Below are 6,000 nucleotides of genomic sequence, written 5' to 3'. Positions count from 1 at the left end.
CAAGAATGTTTGATGAGATTGGCGCAAGTCGAAAAAGAAGAAACCAAAGATTTAGAAATAAGTGATAACGAATGTTTTATTACCGTGAAAGGCTTTGCATTCCCGATGATGATGAATTGAAGAATGATATTCTTTACGAATCATATTATAGCCCTTTGACGATGCACCCGGGCGGGAAAATAAAATGTATCAGGACTAGTCGTTATTGGTGGCCTGGTATGAAAAGAGCTGTAACGGAGATTGTTGCAAAATGTTTGACTATCAGCAAGTAAAAGTTGAAACATCAAGTGCCTTCCGGATTGTTGCAGCCAATATTCATTCTTGAATGGAGTGGGAGTGAAAATAGATTTTGTTTCTGGGTACCTTTGTCACCGGGTAAAAAGGACTTGATATGGGTAATAGTAGACAAATTGACCAAGATGGCTAATTTCATTCCGGTTCGAGTAGGTTACTCGATGGATAAGTTTGTGGAGTTGTATATAAAAGAGATAGTTAGACTGCATGGAGTACGATATCGATAGTGTTCGATCAAGACCAAGGTTTACTTCAAGATTCCAGAAGTCTTTACATGAGTCATTAGGCACTCGATTGAACTTTAGTACCACTTTTCATCCACAAACAGATAGGATGTAAGAGAGAGATATTCATATCTTAGAGGATATGCTAAGGGCATCTGTGATTGAGTTTAAGGGATCATGGGAAAGGTATTTCCTTTAGCGGAATTCGCTTATAATAACAGTTATCAATCCAGTATTAAGATGGCCCCGTATGAAGCTCTATATAGAAAAATGTAAGACACCATTAAATTGGTTTGAATTGAAAGATCAAGATGTGGTTGGCCTAGATTTGATGAAAGATATGGAGGATAAAGTGAAGATTATTTAGAGAAATCTAAAGATAGCCTCAGATCGAAATAAGTCTTATGACGATTTGAAAAGAAAAGAAATAGAATATAAGAAGGGGACAAAGTATTTTGAAAGTATCGCCTTGGAAGAAGGATTATGTTTTGGGAGAAAAGAAAAAGCTGAGTCCAAGGTTCATTGGACCGTATGAGATATTAAGGGTTGGACCCGTAGCCTATCAGTAGCTTTGCCTCCAAATGGACAAGATCTGTAATGTTTTTCAGTATCAATGCTTAGAATGTACAGATCAGATCCATCTCATGTTATCACCCTGAAGAAATAGAGATCCAACCATATTTGACTTATGAGGAAGAACCAATACGAATCTTGACGAAGGGAAACAATGAATGTGTAACAAAGGATTTCGTTGGTTAAAGTAGTTTGGTAGAATCATAAGGTAGAAGAGGCTACTTAGGAAAGAGATGAGGATATGAAAAAAATAGTTCCCCATCTCTTTGTTTCAGGTACTTTTTAAATTCGAGGACGAATTTTCTTAAGGGTGGGAATTGTAATGCCCCAATTGCCGAATTAAGGACTTTATTGAATGGATTTAAAAATATGAGGATTATTCGATTGAATGATAAAAGATGAGAATGATTATGATTAATAGTTTAGACTAAATTGTGACAATGGATTATTAAAAGGGTATTTTGGTCTTTTGTATGAAGAGAATTAAAATGTATCTTAAAAAGGTATTAAAGAAATGTGAAAAAGGGAGTTAGGTTACCACAAAAGTTTTCCTCTTTCCTTCCTTCCCGTAGAAGCGTCTCCATAACTCAAATGTAAGATTTCATATGGATAGTTTATCCTTTCATTTTGGTTGGTTATTGAAGCTTGAGTATGATAGAAGCTTAAACAAGGATTAAATGAGATTAAAATTATGAAATAGAGGATATATTGGAAATTTTAGAAAATGGATTTTGAAATAATATGTTAGTATATTGGTGTATATTGATGATATTAGTAGTTTTAACTTCTTAAAAGTAGTAAATAAGAGATTAGAAGCATTAGATGATTTTAAAAACAAGTTAGAAAATGTGATGTGATTCTTAGAATCAATGATATTAAAGGATGCTTTATGTTTAATTAGCTAAAAGAAGGAAAATTAGTATGGATAAATATAGAAGAGTTACATAGTATTGTTGGGGGTAAACCTGAGGAAATTGACCAAATTTAGGTGTATCTCGGGTTGAAAAGTGAAAATTCTAGGAACGAGTATCGGTACTGATAGAACAAATACCAAACTATAGGGTAAAATGAGATGAATCTGTTGGGTAGTATCGATACTGATTGAATCAGTATCGATACCCAGGGGGGAGTATCGATACCTAAGGTAAGGTATGATACCATTCAAAAATAGAATAAAAAATGGTATCGATACATAGCATAGTATCGGTACCATAGAATGGTAGTATCGATACCATGGTATGGTATCGATACTGAGGGACTAGAAATGGTAAGATAGGCTGAATGTTGAAGAAATGTTGAGAATATGTTCTTTTGATTAATGTTTAAGTATAATGTTAGGAAATATACTAACAATTGATATTGTTCATGTATTGAATGGATGCCTGAGTAGATCGAAATCAACTCCCGAAACAAGCAAAACAAAGGGAAAATGCAAAGTCCCAGAGTAAGAACTTTGCATTTTGGATACCGTAGCGGAGATAATCAGGTGAGTGCATTTAATTATGTAACTATATGATGTACTAATCATATATGTATAACTGTTAAAAATGTATGTGGTGATTATCAAATAGGCACTAAGTGTACATTTCACGGAATTCATCCTATGTGGATGAATAATTGTTTCAGCACTAAGTGTGCATTTCATGGAATCATCATATGTGGATAAATAACCGTTTCGGCACTAAGTGTGCATTTCATGGAATTCATCCTATGTGGATGAAATAACCGTTTCGAAACTAAGTGTGCATTTCACGGAATTCATCATATGTGGATGAAACCATTTCGGCACTAAGTGTGCATTTCACGGAATTCATCCTATGTGGATGAATAATTGTTTCGACACTAATTGTGCACTTCACGGAATTCATCCTATATAGATGAATAACCGTCTCGGCACTAAGTGTGCATTTCACGGAATTCATCCAACGTGGATGAATAACCATTTGGCACTATAGGTGCAAAACAAGGAATTCATATAGTTTATGAATGACCGTATGGGCTACGGGTGCATTATAAAGAAATGATAATGAATGGGAATATTGAATGATAGTTCTATAAAGAATAATGATATATATATATATATATATTGATTTCATTATATGAATAGTTTTTGCCTCACTAAGTACTACTTAACGTGTATTTATGTCACGCGTAGGTTGAATACAAGATGATTAAGGAGATCATTGGACATCCAAGCCATAGTCGCCTTATCAGTAACCATATGACATACCTGTCTACTTTGATATATTTTAGTTGGCATGTAATAGGGTTTAATAGAAACGCTCAGAATAGTAATTTGGATTAAACTTTTGTAAAATGGTGAGGTGTTTGAACATCTCTTTTTGTACGTATATTAAGTTAATGTATGTTTTATTATAAGTGAATTAGATGTTTTATAAAAGGAAACAAAATTTTACGAATTTCTAATTAGGAACAGTAATAATAATGATGTGACATCTGTATATATACGGAAGGGTATACGGGAGATGGGTGTTAACCGAATCCGACATATTTTTAGTAAAATGCAGATCAGGTAAGATGGTGTTTGATTAACCTAAATATTATTTTAAATTATCGGTGGAGGCTCTAATGTTTTTATTCAAGTCAAAGCCCAATTATGGGCATACCCGAAAGACGATTGCACAGTTTGGCGACTTCGCTGGGGACAGGTAAGTGAGTCAGGCCAAAATTAATTTCTGGTTATCTTCTTAAGCGAAAATTGTAAGTTTAAATTTTAATTTAACTTTCGATTCTTATTACCTATCTTTAATTTTTTTCAAATAAATAGTTGTACTAACATTTTTTATGATTTCATTTTTTATAATTTTCATTTCTGACTCTATACCCGAGCTCCAAACCTTTTTAAGGGGAGGTGAAAGCAATGCTTTCGTGGGAATTTATTCTCCGTATAGTCCTAGCAAGTAACCTTCGGGATTCATATACCTTATGTCTTCGTGTGAATTATCTCCGTATTGACATAAGGGAATGTATCCTCTCGAGTTTAACTTGGTCCACATAAGCTTGTAATGGGCTTATGACTGAGGGTCTGGCAAACCCAAGGGGACAACAACAAGAAGAACTCGGGTACCTTTAGAACCTAAACTGGGAGACTACAGGGAACTAGATCCCACCCGAAACTTCATTTCAAAACCTAGGATGCTTGAATTATTTCATACTTTACTTTATGTTCAAATCATGCAAACTAGAAAGATATGTGGTTAGGACTTGTTTAAAATTAACAGGCGGGCAGAGATCGTGTCCGGGTAGGAATAATAAGCATGTGGGGTAGATATCATGTGGGGTAGGACTTATTATTTTCAATTATTTTGATTATTATTTATCTCACTAACTTTTTCCCCTTTCATTATTTTCTTTTATTTTATCATTTACATCATTCAAAAGAGGTGTTAATCCACAAAACGTGTTCGTTAAATATAAATAGTTTGCATTAATGGACAAAAGGGTATAATACAAGAAGTGAAAAACGTAGAGGTCCGACTATGGTCAGAAAAGACTCAGGAAGAAAAATGAGACAGTCTGCAAGGCAACTATGTGTCGCATTCAATCAAGAAGACATGGTGCCTACAATCGAAGAGTATACCACTCTACTGCATTGTGAAGGACTCAGAATAGACCGGGATTTACACCAATCACATAAAAAGTCAACTTTTCAAAAATGGGTTGGCAAAGGTTGCAGGGTCAGATGAGAAGAAGATTACTGACCTGGAGAGTCCCTTCAAAGACAACAATAACAAGATGGCGAACGATAGCTGAAATTAGAGGTCGTTGTTGACGAATTCAAGAAACAAGCAAATGAACTTCAAATAGTTCCTATCGATTGAGGGCTCCAATGGCGTTTCTATTAGGGAACATGCTTAGTAGAGAGTGAAAGCCAGAGATGCAGTCATTCGAGACTTCTTGGAGCAAGTAAAAAAATAGTTCGTCACTTACACAGTTTAGCTAGAGAAGCCGGAGTGGTTCGACAAGGTATTCAACAGGTGACATACGAAGGCAGAATACTAGTCAATCTATTATAAGTCATTCGGGGTCTAGAAGACTTAGTCAGAATGTACCTTTAGAGTGTTTTTGTCTCTTAAGAAATAACACTTTGTCTTAATAAAGATTATTTATAATAATAGACTTTTTTGGATCAATGCCTCGAACATTTCATGCATCAAGAATTTAGACATATTTGCATTTTTTTCATTTCTTTACATTCACATTAACTAACAGAAAATGTCTCATCAAAAAGGGAACAAATATTGGACATACCGCCTCAAGCATTGGACACACCTCATCCACATAAACACTCGTTCGAAAAAAAGATGGAAGCAAAAATGTCTCAACTCGAAGAGAACATGAAGAGGTTGCAAAGGGAGTTAGAAAAAAATAAGCCAGAATAATTAAAGTACTCTGGAAACGATCACTAAGAATCAAGAGTCTTTGGTCGATCAAATTATTGCCAAGTTATCTGGCTTAAATCAAGCAAGTACGCCTAGGGTAGGGGCATCTGAGGGTATGGTTGTACCACCTACTCCACAGTTGGTTATTTCACTTGGAATCTTACCAGGACGTCAAGGGAATTTATATGTCACGAAAGCATAAGTCATTGTAACCAACCCTCAAAATAATCCAGATTATTACCACATCCCGAAGTTTGATGAGAAAGTCAAAACAAAGATGATAGAAACGACCATTAAGCAAGGAAAAAATGAGGTAGGTCGAGTAGAAAGCCTCCCATGAAGAAGAAATAATGAGAGATCATTAACGCTTTCAACACTAACAAAGGCGTTACAATCTCCAACCCAAAATCAACTGCAATTGCCGTCAGGTACTTCTAGACAAGATTAAAGGGAACCTAGGAAAGAAGAGAAAGGGAACATTTTGATCATATTCCCATGACTTACAA

The 6,000-nt window shown here is 35.0% G+C and overlaps 1 protein-coding gene across 1 annotated transcript in view; it reads left to right on the top strand.

Moving 5' to 3' along the window:
- Window positions 1–671: 671 nt before the first annotated feature.
- LOC120120365 (subtilisin-like protease SBT3.8) overlaps window positions 672–6,000 on the top strand; it is a 29,358-nt gene continuing 24,029 nt past the window's right edge. Inside the window, exon 1 of the mRNA XM_039140027.1 lies at window positions 672–683. The gene's annotated coding sequence lies outside the window, so the exon portion shown is untranslated. The remainder of the gene's footprint in view (window positions 684–6,000) is intronic.

The sequence above is a fragment of the Hibiscus syriacus genome, unplaced genomic scaffold (assembly GCF_006381635.1).
Source record: "Hibiscus syriacus cultivar Baekdansim isolate YM2019G1 unplaced genomic scaffold, ASM638163v2 tig00110338_pilon, whole genome shotgun sequence".
Lineage (NCBI taxonomy): Eukaryota > Viridiplantae > Streptophyta > Magnoliopsida > Malvales > Malvaceae > Hibiscus > Hibiscus syriacus.
The sequence above is the reverse complement of the archived record's forward strand: the minus strand, read 5'-3'. Positions and strand labels throughout refer to the sequence as shown.